Source organism: Acipenser ruthenus, chromosome 2, assembly GCF_902713425.1.
Source record: "Acipenser ruthenus chromosome 2, fAciRut3.2 maternal haplotype, whole genome shotgun sequence".
NCBI classification, from domain to species: domain Eukaryota; kingdom Metazoa; phylum Chordata; class Actinopteri; order Acipenseriformes; family Acipenseridae; genus Acipenser; species Acipenser ruthenus.
This window is the reverse complement of record NC_081190.1, coordinates 65,246,506-65,266,084: the sequence shown is the minus strand read 5'-3', so window position 1 is coordinate 65,266,084 and position 19,579 is coordinate 65,246,506. Positions and strand designations below refer to the sequence as shown.

Sequence of the window (19,579 nt, the reverse complement as noted above, 5' to 3'; positions counted from 1 at the left end):
TGACACAAGTACTGTACATCATTCCTTTCTTCAGTAGCTGTGTTTTGAAGGACTTGGGTAAAGGTTCTCTGACACACCCAGGAACAGAAATTAAACCACAGGAAATAAGGTATGAAACAATTTACAGATTTTAGTCCTTATTGCCTAACATTTACAAAAGACAAAAAAACAATACATTATATAACAAATAGCAGCATGTAAACTCTAAACTATTTCTATTACCATATACTAGCCTTTTAAACAAGTTATAACTGATTCCAGTTTTGAACATAGCTTTGCTATCTTTATGGTGTCACACACACGCACACCACCCTCAGGTTCAGCTCCTCGAGTAAAACTTACCAAATATACATACCAATTTCACCTACAATATTTAAACACCTACTTTTATTATTATTATTATTATTATTATTATTATTATTATTATTATTATTATTATTATTATTATTATTATTATTATTATTATTATTAACTAAAACCAAAAAGCTTAATAGTCTGTTAAGTACATTTTGTTTTTAACACCCTAGTAATAAAACTCCACATATTTCCTGTACAGTCATAGCAAACATAAACGTTGGGTGGAATTAAGGTTACAATTACATGGAATTCTGAGCCATTGCAGTTTTTTATGAGCTTGCCCAGACACACCTTAGCTCGTTATTTCCATACAATATGCTTGACTAAACTCATAGCAAAACCTGGAACCCCGTTCCATTTTAGTTGCTTTTAAAAAATACCAAACAACAACTTTTTATTTATTTATTTATTTATTTATTTATTTATTTAATGCACAAAGTCTGTAGTAATCATATTTTTTTGTTATTTATTACTTGGCTGCTATAAGAACAGCAGCACCATTTTTCAGATTTAATCAAGAGGGTTTAAAATACTAAAATATTTTTTTGAAATACTAAAACAAACTAAAAAAAATCATTTTGACTATTTTTTTATGTAGAACACATTAAAAAAAAAAATACAGTGGGGGGAAGTCCATTCAATTCCAGAGGTCGCTGATTTGTGTCAGTCATCACTGCTTAACCGCGGAGTCAAGTCAGATTTGATGTCTTAATAAGTATTATCAAAGGCAGCATTGCTGTACTCATAACGGTCATGGTCCACATAAGTTTTGGCAAAGTTCTGCTTACTGGCCTCGGGTGTGGATTCAAAGCCATGGTTAGAGTAATGAGAGTTGTAGCCAGTGTTTAAGGCCTTACTCAATACAGGTGGCTTGGTTCTTGCGCCACTGATCTGGTATGATGGAATCCTATCACGATGCAGTCCTCTGACTGTGTCAAAGCCTTGGCCTCTCTCTAGGGTAGAGTCTTCCGCTGGCTTTTTACGTTTGACACAGCAGATGCACTTATTCCTGGAAACAAAACAAAACCAAAAAAAATACAATTAGTTACTGACTGTTATACATACAGTATAAGAGTATTATCTTATATCAATTTCTATATCTTATGTAACTTAATGCAGTAGATTCTACAATCAAATTCATACCTTACAAGAAAAGTAACTGGTGCATTTATCAGTGTGTTTAAAATTGAAAAATAACACAGAGACACAAAAAAGTGCTTAATTTTCTTACCCTTTCATGAAGGTGACAGCCATGAGTAAGATGATAAATATAGAGGAGATAATGCAAACTATGGCAATCTTGAGCCACACTAAAATATAAACAATATAAAAAAAGTTCATTTCAGATAGGCAAATCACATTGAGAGTATAATGTATTATATTTGAGTGGGGAGTGACTGCTTACATTTGTCATCCTTGATTACTGGAATAAAGTCTGTGACTGCCAAAAAGAAAAGAAAAAAAGATTCAAAATCCAATTGTTTTATGCAACTATTAAACAGTTCATATCATATCCTGTAGGATTTGTTATAGTTCTTGAAAGTATTACAAATAAATCTTACTATTTGGGTTGAAGCAGTAGGCTAAAGCAAGCTGGCTGGGTTTGTTGACACATGGAGTAACTGTCAGCTTTCCACTGGAGAACTGAACCACGTCCTTGTCTTTACTGTTTCAACAACCGCTCAAATCCCAGTGTACCTTAAGGGTTTAAACAATTTAGAACAGAGCTGGAACAAAGACCAGGAGTGGAAGGGCCAGCTTTGGCCAACCCTGATTTAGATCAAGACAAAAAATAAAACAAATAGTGGTATATTGTTTTTGTAGATTTTTTAGGTGTCAGTCTAGTTCCAAAGAAAAGGTTTGTCAGCACTGCAGAGTGCCATTGAGATAATAAGGCCCTTAGGGAGTTTCTCTGCCCCCCTTACCCCCACCCCACCCCACCCCACCCCACCCTGCCCCGCCCGCAATGAAAAGCAGTTTTATTACTTACATGCCGTCAGGGATGGGTGTGGATGTACTACTCAGTTGTTTCTTTGATGCCAAGCTATCACCAAGGGATAAACACCGTTGCATAGCTTCACTGTATGTCATGGTACTGTTCCCAAATGGAGGATAGACCACGTATACATCTGTAAAAGACACTGTGTGAAGAAACAGAGCCGAACTGATTTTTACCACTGTATTCCAAAACCTCTTCAGTATTGTCATATCCTTTGCTGTTATGTTTTAATTCTGAATAGGCGTTATACATGGAACTGGTTGTACAGTTAACTAGATCGGGAAGATGCACAGAAATCTTTTTGGGAAATGAAAGACTTGTAAAGGAACTGAGCAGAGACCAAGCAACATTGTATTATTGTACATCTTACCACGCCAATCTCAATCAGCTTTGCAATATTTGTTTTAGTGTTTTGTGGTATTTACTGTGTTGTACATAACAAAGAATTGTTTTTAAGAAAGTGTTTTACAAACGATAGCAGTAGCAGTACAGTAAAGCACACAAACTAAATTAACCAGCTTATAAATCAAATAACCAGGCATTTCCACTAGAACACACTAGCTCTCGAACTCAAGAGACCCGAGATGGTTACCATTGGTTTTGTAGCAGTAGGCACTGGGTGCAGTGTAGTATCCACAGGGCCCTTTTTTAATGATGCCTATATTACTGTTGCCACAAGTCTTGATCGCTGTGGTACGGGCAAGAAGAATTCACTGCTCTTCCACCCATCCATACCTGCCATCAAAAAGTTACATCATGAAAATGAAGGGTGAGCCAAAGCATTTACTTCCATAAAAAAAGTCAAACTGAATGTGGTTCAGAAATAGATTGTAGTATAAAATCTCTGATGCTTTAAAAATTAGGTTTACATGATATGAGAATATTACAAGTACAGAGCAATGTATTCAAATTGTAATGTGGAAGGATCCTTCAAAACACATGTTGTTTTTTTTGTTTTTTTTATTTATATTCGATTGCAATGTAAATGCAATTCAATGTATTGGTATGTGGGTTGTGCAGATTATGGGTTATTTTCAATTGACTCAACCAAGATAATGTATTTGATAATGGTAACACCGTGTAACAATTTTTTTTTTTTTTTTTTGGTTCCTGGGTATTAAGTGTTATTTCCTAATTGCTTATGCCTCAAAAGTATAGAAAATGGCTATTATTCCCCACAAACTTTGCTTTTGTGACCAGGACAATGATATTTTGAAATTTACCTATTTTCCAGAACATTTCAGATAGATTCAGTGCTGAGTAAACTTGGAGTAACTTCTAGAACTTTCTAGAACTTTCCAGTAATATAAATTGTAGTTTAAATACAGGGGCCTTAAGCCCACCAGTTCAGTTTAGTTCCAGCTGCCTAAGTGGATACATATCTGCATTTTTCTGAGATGGCATCAAGGTCATAAGAGACTTCAAAATGGTGGCATTCCTGATGGGTCTCCAAGGCGGTTTTACCAAGTTTCCCTGCTATCTTTGCCTTTGGGACAGTAGGGACTCCAAGGCGCACTACCACAGGCGGGACTGGCCACAGCGGACCGAGTTCTCTGTGGGGAGGAACAACGTCAAGTGGGAGCCACTGGTGGACCCCCGGAAGGTGCTGATGCCACCACTGCACATCAAATTGGGCCTTATGAAACAATTTGTCAGAGCTCTAGATAAGGAGTCGGCTGCCTTCAAGTACCTTCAAGACTTCTTCCCTAAGCTGTCTGAGGCAAAGGTCAAAGCCGGTGTCTTCGTCGGACCACAGATAAAGAAGATCCTGGAGTGCAATGAATTCCCCAAGAAGCTCACTAGTAAGGAGAAAGCGGCTTGGAACAGCTTTGTCGCAGTGGTTCGGGGCTTCCTGGGAAATCACAAGGCCAAAAACTATGTGGAGCTGGTTGAGACTCTGGTGAAGAACTACGGCACAATGAGCTGTAGGATGTCCCTCAAAGTCCATATCCTTGATGCTCATCTTGATAAATTCAAGGAGAACATGGGAGCGTACTCGGAGGAGCAAGGCGAGCGCTTCCACCAGGATATACTGGACTTTGAACGCCACTACCAAGGACAGTATAACGAGAACATGATGGGAGACTACATTTGGGGGCTGATTCGTGAAAGTGATTTACAGTATAATCGTAAATCTTGAAAAACTACTCACTTCTAAATCTTTTGTAGTCATTTTTGTATTACTTTAGTATAAATACATGTTAATTTGGATTCATATGTTGTTGTTTTTTTGACTTTATGTGAACGAAGAGACACAAATTCGCCCGTTTTCTCATTGAAAATAGGTAAATTTCAAAATATCACTGTCCTGGTCACAAAAGCAAAGTTTGTGGGGAATAATAGCCATTTTCTATGCTTTTGAGGCAGAAGTAATTAGGAAATAACACTTACTACCAAGGAACAAAAATTGTGTTACATAGTGTAATCAAGGTGAAACAGACCCCAATGTAAGAGGTTGAATCATTTGTAAGTACTTCAATTATTTCCATTTTAATATCCTACTATGACCTCTATCACTCTCTATAGTTTTTTTTTCTGCTTGCAAAGTACAGGATTACTATCACAGCTTTTTTCAAGCATTGTCTAAAAGCTGAATTTCTGAAGTGAGAACTCTGACCCACTAGGGTGGTGTGCATCTCTAATTTCCAGTTCCTTGTGAAAGATGTTTTTCCATTGACTTTACAGATCAGTTGCAGAGGTGTGGCTGAAATGACTTACACACACCCCCAGTGGCCATTTAGAAAACTTGCCGCATTTCAGAAGTTCAGCTTTTCGAAGTAGAATATTTAATAAGCAGTGCAAACATAAACAGCAGAGAATGACACAAAATGACAAATTAAAAAGTAAGAAATTAAATTAAACATTCTGAAAATGTATATGGTACTGAATGTGTTCAATTCTAACCACACTCTCAGTGCATACGTTACCTGCAGGTCTGGAAGCTGATGTTCCGAGCACTGCTCACCTGCTCTAAGGTTGCTAAAGCTGCATTCTGCGACAGACAGTACTCTCTGGATTGAGTGTAATTAAATGTAGTGATACTGGACTCAAAAACCCCTGAAATAACTGGTGAAAAAAAAGGAAAGATGTCTTAATGGAAATAAAGAACAAGCCAACATGTACAGTACTAAATAATCCTGGAGCAATGTGGATTAAAGGGAGGTGGAGAAGCTCTGTATTGCTTTACACTTGGGTTTTCGAAACCAACCCTTGACGAGACTAAAATATATTGCCATGCCTCTCTGGCTTTAAATTTGCAGTTCAGTGGCATCTGTGCTTGAAATTGTTTAAGCTAGAATGAAACTGTGATCATGTGTTTTTATTTTTCTAATATATTTATTTAGATGTCTCTTTGTATTCGCGATGCTTTCACTATTGAGCTGTACCTGTGCTGGCCCTGCAGGCCCAAAAGTGAATAAACTAAACTGAACAGCAGATAACCCTTTAAATCCTGCGTCTCTTGTGTAAATGTTTGATACCAGTTAATCAAAATAGATTGCTACAGTAGTGTGAAAATGTATTAGAACACCCCATTGCTTCTGTTGTTTTGATTTGTTGTGCATATGAAATCCAAACCACTGTAACTGATAATCTTGGAAAATTGTCAAATAAGCAAATTAGCAATTGTCTGATTTAATTGATGATAGGCCATGTGTGGAATTCATTAAAAAATAATAAGATAAAAAGGAACACACATACACAAATGGTAAAATGCATGTTACTTTTTTAAAGTTGTTCAACATGCCTATTAAAGCACAAAGTGATCTAGCATTTTCACAAGAGTGCCTATTGTTTCTACATCACTAATTACTAAGTCTCACACAAAGAGGTTTTCATGCAGGTAGGTATTTAAGGATATAAATGACAAATCGAGGTGTTCTAATAAATTGGCACATTATTGTATAATAGGTTTTAAAAAAAGACAGATATTCTGTCCCTTGAAGGTATAAATACAATCTCACTATATAGTAGACAGACAGACAGAGACAGATAGACGATCTTACCAATGTCATATAGTGAACAGGTAGCAGCGTGCAGAAGGATAGCTAAACAGAACAAAATCCTCATTGTGATACCTATGATATTTGCTATGGAGTGAAGACTTCCAATCGTGTTTGCTCTTCTGTAGTTGCTTAGAAGCCAGTGAATCTATATACTCAAAAAATAAGAACCTGCCGAGGGCACTGGGTTGTCTTTCTAGGTCAGCCAACGCAAGAGACTGTGAAAAAAATGACACACCTTTCTACTTTATAACAACGTACTGATGTAGTACATACCAAAGTCCAAGGTGCAGATGCATTTTCTATATTTATCGTATGATTTATTTGTATTGGACACTAAGCTGATGTATCGGACACTAAGCTGTATTTTTAACACTTTTCTATTGCACATGTTCAAGATCCATTATAGCTCAGGAAGACTGACTAAAGGGCTATGACTGAAAGCATACTTTCTGAAAGCATTAGAAGAATTAAGTATAAAACAAACACAGAACTGCTTAGAACCACAATCTAACTCCTCTAAACAAGCTGCTTCTTGCCAGTGTTGTACCATTATGGTGTTTTTATTCCTTTTAGAGAATCTCAAACAAAGAATTTTAGGAAAAATGTATTTTTGTAGATTATCAAAAAAAGTTACAAGAAATAGATTTTTTTTTTTTTTTTTGCAAAACTCCAAAAATGCTAATTCAAACCCTTTGATGCTATGATAGTATTGTCTACAAGGTGCTAGAAATTTCAATATGATAATGAAGAACCTAATTCTAGAAAAGTCTAGAAAATGCTGGATTGTAGGTGAACATTCTTAGAAAGTATAAAAGGGTTAGGCATAGGATGATTGCTGTCATTACCAGTAAGTCAATATGGGACAAAGTAAAGACCTATCTGAAGAAAATGAGTTATTGTCATAAAGCTGGAGAAGGATAGTTCCAAGCATTTCATTTCACAATTTCAAATATTGTTTCTATTATCAAGAAGTACAAGACTCATGGTACTGTCACAATGCTCCCTCGGTCTGGAAGAAAGAAGGTTCTTTCACCAAGAACAAGAAGAAGAATTGTGAGGAAGGTTAATAACAATCCGAGATTGACTGCCAAAGATATTCAAAGTGAATTGGCTGCAGGTGGTACTGGGATTTCCATTACAACCATAGGTCAAGTATTGCATGGTGAATGTCTCAGTAGTCGCAGGCCAAAGAAAAAGCCACTCTTAGAAAAACGTCACAAGGACAATCACTTAAAGTTTGCAAAACGGCATTTAAATGATGGATATGAGTTCTGGTCAAATGTTTTGTGGAGTGATGAAACAAAAATCGAGCTATTTGGTCATGCTGATAGTCGTTACGTTTGGAGAAAGTCCAAAGCACACATCACAATCTACTTTAGAATTGTTAAAGAAGAATAAAATCAAGGTTCTGGAATGGTCTAGTCAAAGTCCCAATCTAAATCCGATTGTGAATCTTTGGTATGAGTTGAAGGCTGTGCACAAGAGAAGTCCTCGAAATTTGAATGAACTGGAACAATGCTTTGTTGAAGAATGGTCAAAAATCACTAATGAATAATGCCAAAAGCTCATTGACAAATATCCTAATTGTTTAAAATAGGTTATTATTGCTAAAGGTACCTCAACTAGCTATTAATTTCATTTCCCTTGTCAGGGTATGAATACTTTTGAATTAGCATTCTTTGAATTTTGCAAAAAATAATTGCTAAAATAAATAATTGTAGAAATCTTGTAACTTGTTCCTCATCCACAAAAGCAAAAACTTTTGCTACAAAAGATTTTTCCTGCAATTATTTGTTTTTGAGAAATTTCTAGAAATTATAAATTCCCATTGGGGTATGTAAACTTTTGCCTACAACTATATATATACACTGTATATATAGTAACAAAGCCTGACGGCTCAAATTCATTGCACCCTTTTAAAAGCAGACCAAGACACAGAACAGTACTTTTTAGGCACTTTCATGCACTTTTATTAATTACAGAAAATAAACTAGCAAAACACAAAATACGTGGAGTACTAAACTGTACTTTGCAAGCTTTTAACTAACACCAGACAGCTAAGCTGTTTACCAGTCAAAACCCAGTTGTTTCACACACAAATAGGTTCACCCTATGTTCACGCAGAACCTGTTCTTGTTTACACAGGTCTGCTCTGCACATGGCCTTTCTCCATCCGCCTACTCTATAGGGTTTCCCCTGCCTTAATCAGCCTCAGGTGCTTCACTTTAAAATGGTAACCCTGTGGAATTCTGGGAAATGTAGTCCTGCAGTACTCTCTGGATTGAGTGTAATTAAATGTAGTGATACTGGACTCAAAAACCCCTGAAATAACTGGTGAAAAAAAAGGAAAGATGTCTTAATGGAAATAAAGAACAAGCCAACATGTACAGTACTAAATAATCCTGGAGCAATGTGGATTAAAGGGAGGTGGAGAAGCTCTGTATTGCTTTACACTTGGGTTTTCGAAACCAACCCTTGACGAGACTAAAATATATTGCCATGCCTCTCTGGCTTTAAATTTGCAGTTCAGTGGCATCTGTGCTTGAAATTGTTTAAGCTATAATGAAACTGTGATCATGTGTTTTTATTTTTCTAATATATTTATTTAGATGTCTCTTTGTATTCGCGATGCTTTCACTATTGAGCTGTACCTGTGCTGGCCCTGCAGGCCCAAAAGTGAATAAACTAAACTGAACAGCAGATAACCCTTTAAATCCTGCGTCTCTTGTGTAAATGTTTGATACCAGTTAATCAAAATAGATTGCTACAGTAGTGTGAAAATGTATTAGAACACCCCATTGCTTCTGTTGTTTTGATTTGTTGTGCATATGAAATCCAAACCACTGTAACTGATAATCTTGGAAAATTGTCAAATAAGCAAATTAGCAATTGTCTGATTTAATTGATGATAGGCCATGTGTGGAATTCATTAAAAAATAATAAGATAAAAAGGAACACACATACACAAATGGTAAAATGCATGTTACTTTTTTAAAGTTGTTCAACATGCCTATTAAAGCACAAAGTGATCTAGCATTTTCACAAGAGTGCCTATTGTTTCTACATCACTAATTACTAAGTCTCACACAAAGAGGTTTTCATGCAGGTAGGTATTTAAGGATATAAATGACAAATCGAGGTGTTCTAATAAATTGGCACATTATTGTATAATAGGTTTTAAAAAAAGACAGATATTCTGTCCCTTGAAGGTATAAATACAATCTCACTATATAGTAGACAGACAGACAGAGACAGATAGACGATCTTACCAATGTCATATAGTGAACAGGTAGCAGCGTGCAGAAGGATAGCTAAACAGAACAAAATCCTCATTGTGATACCTATGATATTTGCTATGGAGTGAAGACTTCCAATCGTGTTTGCTCTTCTGTAGTTGCTTAGAAGCCAGTGAATCTATATACTCAAAAAATAAGAACCTGCCGAGGGCACTGGGTTGTCTTTCTAGGTCAGCCAACGCAAGAGACTGTGAAAAAAATGACACACCTTTCCACTTTATAACAACGTACTGATGTAGTACATACCAAAGTCCAAGGTGCAGATGCATTTTCTATATTTATCGTATGATTTATTCGTATTGGACACTAAGCTGATGTATCGGACACTAAGCTGTATTTTTAACACTTTTCTATTGCACATGTTCAAGATCCATTATAGCTCAGGAAGACTGACTAAAGGGCTATGACTGAAAGCATACTTTCTGAAAGCATTAGAAGAATTAAGTATAAAACAAACACAGAACTGCTTAGAACCACAATCTAACTCCTCTAAACAAGCTGCTTCTTGCCAGTGTTGTACCATTATGGTGTTTTTATTCCTTTTAGAGAATCTCAAACAAAGAATTTTAGGAAAAATGTATTTTTGTAGATTATCAAAAAAAGTTACAAGAAATAGATTTTTTTTTTTTTTTTTGCAAAACTCCAAAAATGCTAATTCAAACCCTTTGATGCTATGATAGTATTGTCTACAAGGTGCTAGAAATTTCAATATGATAATGAAGAACCTAATTCTAGAAAAGTCTAGAAAATGCTGGATTGTAGGTGAACATTCTTAGAAAGTATAAAAGGGTTAGGCATAGGATGATTGCTGTCATTACCAGTAAGTCAATATGGGACAAAGTAAAGATCTATCTGAAGAAAATGAGTTATTGTCATAAAGCTGGAGAAGGATAGTTCCAAGCATTTCATTTCACAATTTCAAATATTGTTTCTATTATCAAGAAGTACAAGACTCATGGTACTGTCACAATGCTCCCTCGGTCTGGAAGAAAGAAGGTTCTTTCACCAAGAACAAGAAGAAGAATTGTGAGGAAGGTTAATAACAATCCGAGATTGACTGCCAAAGATATTCAAAGTGAATTGGCTGCAGGTGGTACTGGGATTTCCATTACAACCATAGGTCAAGTATTGCATGGTGAATGTCTCAGTAGTCGCAGGCCAAAGAAAAAGCCACTCTTAGAAAAACGTCACAAGGACAATCACTTAAAGTTTGCAAAACGGCATTTAAATGATGGATATGAGTTCTGGTCAAATGTTTTGTGGAGTGATGAAACAAAAATCGAGCTATTTGGTCATGCTGATAGTCGTTACGTTTGGAGAAAGTCCAAAGCACACATCACAATCTACTTTAGAATTGTTAAAGAAGAATAAAATCAAGGTTCTGGAATGGTCTAGTCAAAGTCCCAATCTAAATCCGATTGTGAATCTTTGGTATGAGTTGAAGGCTGTGCACAAGAGAAGTCCTCGAAATTTGAATGAACTGGAACAATGCTTTGTTGAAGAATGGTCAAAAATCACTAATGAATAATGCCAAAAGCTCATTGACAAATATCCTAATTGTTTAAAATAGGTTATTATTGCTAAAGGTACCTCAACTAGCTATTAATTTCATTTCCCTTGTCAGGGTATGAATACTTTTGAATTAGCATTCTTTGAATTTTGCAAAAAATAATTGCTAAAATAAATAATTGTAGAAATCTTGTAACTTGTTCCTCATCCACAAAAGCAAAAACTTTTGCTACAAAAGATTTTTCCTGCAATTATTTGTTTTTGAGAAATTTCTAGAAATGATAAATTCCCATTGGGGTATGTAAACTTTTGCCTACAACTATATATATACACTGTATATATAGTAACAAAGCCTGACGGCTCAAATTCATTGCACCCTTTTAAAAGCAGACCAAGACACAGAACAGTACTTTTTAGGCACTTTCATGCACTTTTATGAATTACAGAAAATAAACTAGCAAAACACAAAATACGTGGAGTACTAAACTGTACTTTGCAAGCTTTTAACTAACACCAGACAGCTAAGCTGTTTACCAGTCAAAACCCAGTTGTTTCACACACAAATAGGTTCACCCTATGTTCACGCAGAACCTGTTCTTGTTTACACAGGTCTGCTCTGCACATGGCCTTTCTCCATCCGCCTACTCTATAGGGTTTCCCCTGCCTTAATCAGCCTCAGGTGCTTCACTTTAAAATGGTAACCCTGTGGAATTCTGGGAAATGTAGTCCTGCAGCACATATTTTCTCCTCCCCCCTCAAGCCAAGCCAAGCCAAGTACAAGGTTGTCCTGGAAGAAAACTTGCTTCCTTCTGCTCTGACAATATTCCCCAACTCTGAGGATTGGTTTTTCCAGCAGGACAATGCTCCATGCCACACAGCCAGGTCAATCAAGGTGTGATGGAGGACCACCAGATCACCAGGGCAGCAGTGTGGAAGAGTGGTTAGGGCTCTGGACTCTTGACCGGAGGGTTGTGGGTTCAATCCCCAGTGGGGGACACTGCTGTTGTACCCTTGAGCAAGGTACTTTACCTAGATTGCTCCAGTAAAAACCCAACTGTATAAATGGGTAATTGTATGTAAAAATAATGTGATATCTGTATAATGTGAAATAATGTATAATGTGATATCTTGTAACAGTTGTAAGTCGTTCTGGATAAGGGCGTCTGCTAAGAAATAAATAATAATAATAATAAATCAAGACCCTGTCATGGCCAGCCCAATCTCCAGACCTGAACCCCATTGAAAACCTCTGGAATGTGATCAAGAGGAAGATGGATGGTCACAAGCCATCAAACAAAGCCGAGCTGCTTGAATTTTTGCGCCAGGAGTGGCATAAAGTCACCCAACATCAATGTGAAAGACTTGTGGAGAGCATGCCAAGACGCATGAAAGCTGTGCTTGAAAATCAGGGTTATTCCACCAAATATTGATTTCTGAACTCTTCCTAAGTTAAAACATTAGTATTGTGTTGTTTAAAAATGAGTATGAGCTTATTTTCTTTGCATTATTCGAAGTCTGACAACACTGCATCTTTTTTGTTATTTTGACCAGTTGTCATTTTCTGCAAATAAATGCTCTAAATGACAATATTTTTATTTGGAATATGGGAGAAATGTTGTCAGTAGTTTATAGAATAAAACAAAAATGTTCATTTTACCCAAACACATACCTCTAAATAGTAAAACCAGAGAAACTGATTATTTTGCAGTGGTCTCTTAATTTTTTCCAGAGCTGTATATATGTATATATATATATATATATATATATATATATATATATATATATATATATATATATATAATAAAAGAAAAAAGAGAAAAGGATATTTCAGGTACTTAAAAAGGTAGAATAATTGATTACAAATCAATTATCAGGACGTTTCGGACTACAAGTCCTTCATCGGCCGAATACAAAAAAACAGTGGGTGCGTTAAGTAAGTGAGCGGCTCAGTAAAAAAATCAACTTAACGACTCGCTCAGTTCCACTCCCGCTGAGCCGCTCAGAGCGCTCCTGAGCATTTTTCATCAGTGATCAGAGTGAGCGGACGGAATGGACACCTGCAGGAAACAAGTGGAGATGACAGGCAGGATTGACAAATACGTTTGTCAAGAACAATGAACTGGTTTCGACTTATGAAGTTATGTATTAAATTGGCTAAATAAGATGGTAAAAATTGTTGATTTCAATTTTGTATCATTTAATTTCATTTTTTTTTAAATGTAGAGCTGTTTTATAGTTATTAGTGTATTATTATTAGGCTTGTAGTATTAATATTATTCATAATTCTCATTATTAACGTCGGTATTGTCGGTATTAAACACAGCCAGATATGAGGTTCAGTCCAAACAGAGCTCCGAACTCAGCGAGGTACAGCAGGGGACAGTAACCACACGGGGTCATTTCATCTACCATCACCTAATTAATAATTATTATTCACCATTTTTAAAAGTCGCTCAGCGCTCTCGTGGAGCAGAGCGTTAAATCATTTAAATCTGCTCAGTGTGCTTTCTGAGCGTTCTCACTCTGAGCGGCTCACTTACTTAACGCGCACACTGCTTTAAGAAGTTGATAAAAAAACAAACAAGTAGTCTTTTAAAAAAAAATCCAGAATGTTGATGATGATGATGATGATGATGACCTCAGAATAGAATGTTCATTCCAAATGGCTCCAAAGTACCTAGTTTGAAAATAAGTTCACATTCCTTTTGTTTCCTGACAGCATTAGTTCCATAGCATTGAACCATCCCACAAATTGTGATGTCTTCTATAGTGTGGTCATTTCTGTTAAAATGTCTGGCGACGGGAAAGGTAGAGGTGTTAATTCGTATACTTCTCAGATGTTCCACGAAGCGATCAGCCAAGCGTCGTTTTGTTTTACCAATATATAGCTTGTTACATTTGATGCAGCCAATGCAATATACTATTCCTTTACTAATGCAAGTAAAAGTATCATGGATAGTAAATTAGGATTTTGCTCCCTTAACTAGGCACTTTGGAGCCATTTGGAATGAACATTCTATTCTGAGGTCATCATCATCATCATCATCGTCATCATTGCCTAGAGAAGGCCGTCCACCAAAACTCAGTGACCAGGTAAGGAGGGCATTAGTCAGAGAAGCAACCAAGAGGCCAATGGTAACTCTGAAGGAGCTGGAGAGATCCACAGCTGAGATGGGAGAAACCGTCCATGGGACAACTATAACCCGGACGCTCCACAAAGCTGGGCTTTATGGAAGAGTGGCAAGAAGAAAGCCATTAACAAAACCCATATCAAATCCTGTTTGGATTTTGCCAAAAGGCATGTGGGAGACACAGCAAACATGTGGAAAAAGGTTCTCTGGTCTGATGAGACCAAAATTTAACTTTTTAGCCTTAGCGCAAAACGCTATCTGTGGCGCAAAGCCACACTGCTCATCACCCTGAGAACACCATCCCCACGGTGAAGCATGGTGGTGGCAGCATCATGTTATGGGGATGCTTTTCATTGGCAGGGACTGGGAAACTGGTCAGGATTGAGGGCAAGATGGATGGAGCCAAATACAGGGAAATTCTAGAGGAAAACCTGTTTCAGTCTGCAAGAGACCTGGGACTGGGGCGGAGGTTCACCTTCCAGCAGCACAATGACCTTAAACACACAGCAAAAGCTACACTGGAGTGGTTTAAAAACAAGAACCTGAATGTCTTAGAATGGCCCAGTCAAAGCCCAGACATCAATCCGATTGAGAATCTGTGGCAAGACTTGAAAATTGCTGTTCACCAACGGTCCCCATCCAACTTGACAGAGCTTGAGCAATTTTGCCAAGAAGAATGGGCAAAAATTGCAGGACCCAGATGTGCAAAGCTGATAGAGACTTACCCAAAAAGACTCACAGCTGTAATTGCTGTCAAAGGTGCTTCTACCAAGTATTGACTCAGGGGGGTGAATACTTATGCAACCAACAAATGTCTTTTTTTTGTTTAATTAACCTTTGTGTCACAATAAAAAATATTTTGCACCTTCAAAGTGTTAAGTATGTTGTGTAAATCAAATGGTAAAAATCCCAATTAAATCCATTTTAATTCCAGGTTGTAACACTACAAAATGTGGAAAAGTCCAAGGGGGGTGAATACTTATGCAAGGCACTGTATATATACACACACAGGTGCCAAAGCAGTCAATTGGATGATTTTCACTTTTATATTACTCTACATGTGTGAAAAGATACACCGTTGTCAGTTCTTGACTTTTACTAAATATACAGCTTTTGAAAGGCACGATCGCAAAAAAAATAAAGTTATACCTCTCCCAAGAACTTCCAGACATATACACACACACACACACACAAACAACAATAGCATTTCGCTCATACAGTATTAGTAGTATTTAGGCTTCTTAGTTGTTTTTTTTCTTCCCGTCTGGACAGTGGCTGAGAATGCGCTGTATAGTATTGATTAGATCAGTTTGCGCAGCCCTTAAATGAATGAAAATGTGAATGCAACAAAGTGGAGTTGGCATTCAGACCAGGTGGCAGCAACACAGCTCTCAGGAAGCTTACAGGCAAGCCCGCGGGCGCCAGGCCAGACTACAGGGGTCGCTGGTGCGGGGTGAGCCGAGGACACCCTGGCTGACCTAACCCTCCCTCCCGTCCTCGGTCGGCAAAGGAAAAGCCTGGACTCGAACTCGCAACGTCCAGACTATAGGCCACATCCTGCACTCCACATGGAGCACCTTTACTGGATGTGCCACTCGGGAGCCTCCTGAACTTATAACATTTTGACTTCATTTGGCCAGTTCCAACCCTTGTCCGTTTTTCAGGAAACACAACAGGTTCGCTGAATAGAGGTAAAGTGACCAGAGATAGTAACAGAGTGGCAGAGGCAGAGTCCAAAATGTTTTATTACAATAATCACACAGTTACATAAAAATCAGTTCAAATAAACAATACAATCTATCACAGTTTTAATAAGAGAAAGTCAGTTCACGGGTAGGAGCCCAGGCTATAAGAATAGTTTGTTAGTTTGTAGTTTGAGTTGGTAGAGAGACCTCTACAGAAAATATAAAAGAGGTTGTCTTGCTATATGAGGAGAGGTGTGGCCTCCAAGACTGTACCCAGCACCCCTTGAGGATAGGTAGCGGATGCAAACCTGAATCCCTGGAGGGTGGAATAGGTAGTGGATGCAAACCTGAAAATTGAACGGACAGAAAAGTAGTTACCCTGTTTATTGGAGAGCTGCTTGCGATGGGAGCAGAGAGCTCCCTCAGGGAATCTGGAAATAGGTAGAAAGTAGAAAGGTTAGTTGGGACATTGAGCGCTAAGCACACAGCAGGCTAAAACCTGAGCAAATAGTATGAAGAAAGAATGAGCCTCTGATTTTAGTTAAGTAATAGCGCATGAGCTGCGAGAGGATAGGTGTGGCCGGGGGTGACATAGTGACATAGCGACATAGCCTGACCCAAGGTTGGGCAGTGAGATCACTTGCCCCCCAGCGGGGACTGATGACAGAGGCACATGGTACAAAAGGAGGAGGAGGGAAAAGCAAAACATTTGAAAAGGGAGATAGATGTGACTAAGCTTTAAATAGGATTTCGATGATGATTGACATAGAGATTAATGATGATTGACAGGCTGAAATTAGAAAAGCCCTAGCTCTCGCCCCCCGAACTCTACCTAAAGGTTTAACATTTAAATAAAGGCAGCTAAAAAATACACTGTATTCAACAGGAAGGGTCCTTAGACAAGGGCCTAGCAACAATTGCATTTCTCATTGACCGATGGTGGATAGATAGAAACAGATCTCCCCAGCAAGGATTCTTCAACAATACCAAATAGTTAATAAAAACACACAGGAAAGCAACTGTATTTGAAAAGTCAGCAGTAGTATACAGGGGTCCCCAAGGATTAAGGATTAATTTAATGATTAATTTAATAGACTGGCAGACTGACACACATTATATAAACCCAGTTATATTTGTATTTATTATTTATTTCTTAGCAGACACCCTTATCCAGGACGACTTATAATTGTTAAAAGATATCACATTATTTGTACATACAAATCGAGAGAGAGAGAGAGAGAGAGAGAGAGAGAGAGAGATTCTGGTATAGTAAGCAAACTTGTTAAATTTGCAGACAACACATAAATAGGAGGAGTGGCAAACACATGATCTAGACAGCATTCAGAACTGGGCAGACACATGGCAAATAACATTCAATAGAGAAAAGTGTAAGGTACTGCACGCAGGCAATAATAATGTGCATTATAAATATCATATGGGAGATACTGAAATTGAAGAAGGAATCTATGAAAAAGACCTAGGAGTTTATGTTGACTCAGAAATGGCTTGATCTAGACAATGTGGGGAAGCTATAAAAAATGCCAACAAGATGCTCGGATATATTGTGAAAAGTGTTGAATTTAAATCAAGGGAAGTAATGTTAAAACTTTACAATACATTAGCAAGACCTCATCTAGAATATTGTGTTCAGTTCTGGTCACCTCGTTACAAAAAGGATATTGCTACTCTAGAAAGAGTGCAAAGAAGTGCGACCAGAATTATCCCGGGTTTAAAAGGCATGTCGTATGCAGACAGGCTAAAAGAATTGAATCTGTTCAGTCTTGAACAAAGAAGACTTCGCAGTGATCTGAATTCCAAGTTCTAAACGGTACAGACAATGTCGACCCAGGGGACTTTTTTGACCTGAAAAAAGAAACAAGGACCGGGGGTCACAAATAGAGATTAGATAAAGGGGCATTCAGAACAGAAAATAGAAGGCACTTTTTTACACAAAGAATTTTGAGGGTCTGGAACCGACTCCCCAGTAATGTTGTTGAAGCTGACACCCTGGGATCCTTCAAGAAGCTGCTTGATGAGATTCTGGGATCAATAAGCTACTAACAATCAAACAAGCAAGATTGGCCTCATCTCGTTTGTAAACTTTATGTTCTTAACTAACTAGCAGGTCAGTTAGGTGGCTGTTGTCCTCACCCGCACCAGTTAGTAACACCCACCTTCTACAAACAAAACCATGCCAAATTTAATAATTATTATTATTTAATTAAATAACTGCATACACAGCAAATTAATAAAAAAAACTATTTTAAAAAATATGCTACACGTGTATTTTATTATTGTAGAATAGTATTCATAGTTTAAATATGTATTGTAATTGTGGACATTAACATTCGCTTATCCACATACACACTGTAATGCATATCTATAGACTACATACAATTAATTGGATGAAATGCAGGAATCAGAATGCATCATATACACGGTCTGACGTTATGGTCGAGCCTTATCATGTGACACTACTATCAAATTTAATTGGCTGTTATTGAAAATGTTGCCCTCGTGTTGCCTGAAAAATAGAACACCGTCCTAAGTGGGAGAAATGTCGCCAGTGTGTGGCCACCTTGTTGTCGCCTGCGAGACCAGGCCTTTACAGTGCACTGAAGGCAAGCCCCAAACTGACTGACCTACTTTGACAAAGAAGAAATGCCTCCCCAACCGTAATTGCTGGCCAGCGAAATCAAATAAAAAGGCTTTCCCCGTTTTAAACCAGATGAGAGGAGAAGGACACAGCGTTTAGTAATAATAAGCAAACAGAAGGTATGGGGCTCTTAAGCTGCCGCTTTAATGCTTTGATCCAACAAAAACACAACCTGAGACCGGGAAGTAACCACATGTCTTGGAGCTTTATTCAATATGCAAGATTTCCAAATGCCAAACACTTTACTTTTAGAATTATACTCACCTGGCTTTAACACCGCAGGACACCGACAAAATGCGTCTTCCGAGCACTCCCCTCTGTAGCGGCACACCGAATACCAAGTCCCACACCTACCGTCCCTTCTTCTCTCCTGTTTCTTCTTCTGTTCTGTTAATGGTCACCAAGTTTCTAGCAAAACTTATTGTCACCACCTACTGTTCAGATTTGGCTATTAAAACTGCTGTGAACACTTAACCTTTTAAAATCTCTGTATGTTAAATATTCTTGAGTCTTCCTAATATATTTTGCAATACACGCAATAATACCTTTTTCTATTTTTCTATCACCTGTACCATTTCAAAAAAAATATTGGAAATATTGCAATCCCTCAGATGCTCCACTGTTTCCTTTCCACTACATTCCATACATAACCCATTCTCATGCACTCCAGTTCTATATCGGTGTTCCTTTAATGTCGCATGCCCTGTAAGGCCTTATTAATGCTACTTCCTCTCCCCGTCGCAAACAAAGGAACAATTTAAATAACCAGGGCAATTATCTAATTAAGACACCACTAAATCAATTAAAAAAAAACGACATGTGCAATAAAGCAACGTACAACAAAACATTTGAAAGAAGCCTGGTTACCTAGGAGAAAACAGATTACAATCCCCTTATCAAGTAGTCCTGCTACAGCAGCATGCTATTTCACATGTTACAACT

General features: G+C 37.6%; 1 long non-coding RNA gene across 2 annotated transcripts; it reads right to left on the bottom strand.

Annotated features, from left to right (window-relative positions):
- Positions 1 to 763: 763 nt before the first annotated feature.
- On the bottom strand, positions 764 to 19,368 carry LOC131700684 (uncharacterized). Of its 2 annotated transcripts, XR_009308495.1 has the most exons (8): positions 18,902 to 19,368; positions 5,284 to 5,422; positions 2,949 to 3,091; positions 2,348 to 2,486; positions 1,920 to 2,055; positions 1,763 to 1,798; positions 1,589 to 1,667; positions 764 to 1,366 (listed from the first exon to the last, which is right to left on the bottom strand). It is a non-coding gene; the product is annotated as an uncharacterized LOC131700684 (long non-coding RNA). The 2 variants fall into 2 exon arrangements; XR_009308501.1 differs by lacking the exon at positions 1,920 to 2,055 and having other exon boundaries at positions 765 to 1,366.
- Between the last annotated feature and the right edge of the window lie 211 nt (positions 19,369 to 19,579).